General features: G+C 45.3%; 1 pseudogene; it reads right to left on the bottom strand.

Moving 5' to 3' along the window:
- Nucleotides 1–6: 6 nt before the first annotated feature.
- On the bottom strand, nucleotides 7–750 carry LOC102004504 (annotated as a pseudogene).
- Between the last annotated feature and the right edge of the window lie 796 nt (nucleotides 751–1,546).

The following is a 1,546-nucleotide window of genomic DNA, read 5'->3' as shown; positions in this document are numbered from 1 at the left end:
TGTTAAGTTGTCTCTGAGCAACTGCATGATGAGAGTGCTGTCTTTGTAGGAGTCTTCATTCAGTGTATCAAGCTCTGCAATGGCCTCGTCAAAAGCCGTTTTGGCCAGTGTGCAGGCAAGCTCAGGGTTATTAAGGATCTCATAGTAAAATACAGAAAAGTTAAGAGCCAGCCCCAGGCGGATTGGGTGTGTGGGCTGCATCTCTTTCTTGCTTATATCAAACGCCTCTTGGTAAGCTCCTTGGGAATTATCTATCGTTTGTTTCCGATCATCACCGCATGCAACTTCAGCAAGGTATCGGAAGTAATCTCCCTTCATTTTCAGGTAGAAGACTTTACTCTCTGGATTAGTTGCATTGGCTATTAAATACTTGTCCAACAATTCCAGGACCGTGGTGCAGATGGACCGCAGCTCCGACTCCACTTTCTCCCGATAGTCCTTAATCAGCTGCAACTTCTTGTCGGAGGTGTCGGTTTTCTGCTCGATGCTCGAGATGACCCTCCAGGCTGACCGGCGGCCGCCGACCACGTTCTTGTAGGCCACGGAGAGCAGGTTGCGCTCCTCGTTGGACAGCTCGGCGCCCTGCTCGGTCACCGCCTTCATGCAGGTGGCCATGTCGTCGTAGCGCTCGGCCTGCTCGGCCAGCTTGGCCTTCTGGATCAGCTCGGTCTTCTCCATGGCGCTGGCGGCTGTGGGGACCCGGGGCCGAGGGCGAGGCGGGCGAGCGAGGGCGACAAGCTTATAGTTAGACTGATTAGAAACAAAATGTACCAACATCAGGAGTATTAGAAGAGACATACCTACAGATGCTACTGAAATGAAAATTAGGAAATATTAAAAAGTTCATGGCAACAAATTTAAGAATTTGGCAATCAAGAACCCTTCAAAAACACAAATAGAGCTCCCTCCAGATGAAGTAGATTTTTTTCTTAATTAAAAGAAAAAGCTGGCTGAGGTGGTACATGCCTGTAATCCTACCACTCAAGAGGATGAGGCAGGAGGATTGCTGTGAGTTTGAGGCCAACCTGAGCTGTAGCTCAGGAGTTCAAGACCAGCTTGGATTACATAGTGAGATATTGTCTCAAAAATTAAAAAATAAACTTTTAAAAACAAACATTTTAGCAAATCAATTGCAAAAATATATACAAAAGGAATACATCATCACCAAAAGAGGACCAACCCCAAAATGACTGGCTGATAAACAGATTTTATATGGCTTACCATGACCCGGATGTGGCATTGGAAGGCAGTCACAATTTTCCTTATCCTTCTGAGAGTATAGACAGAGCTAAATGGAACTAGAACTATAGATTGCATTAAAAGACAAGGAACACAGTTCTGTATGAACAATCAAAGATCTGACCTGTGCCAATATGTGATCAAATGACAAGTGAGGCCCAGGTATCTGTGGTGCAGGACCTGGCTGTGCTACCTACCGGCCATGTGACTTTGCCTGAGTTAACCTTTCCAAATATCAGTGACTTCTCTAAAATGAGGAAAACAATAAAACTGTACCTACATTGTTCATTGTTTGAGGAATTAAAAA

The sequence above is a fragment of the Chinchilla lanigera genome, unplaced genomic scaffold (assembly GCF_000276665.1).
Source record: "Chinchilla lanigera isolate Chin_1 unplaced genomic scaffold, ChiLan1.0 scaffold00028, whole genome shotgun sequence".
Lineage (NCBI taxonomy): Eukaryota > Metazoa > Chordata > Mammalia > Rodentia > Chinchillidae > Chinchilla > Chinchilla lanigera.
This window is presented reverse-complemented; position numbering and strand designations above follow the sequence as displayed.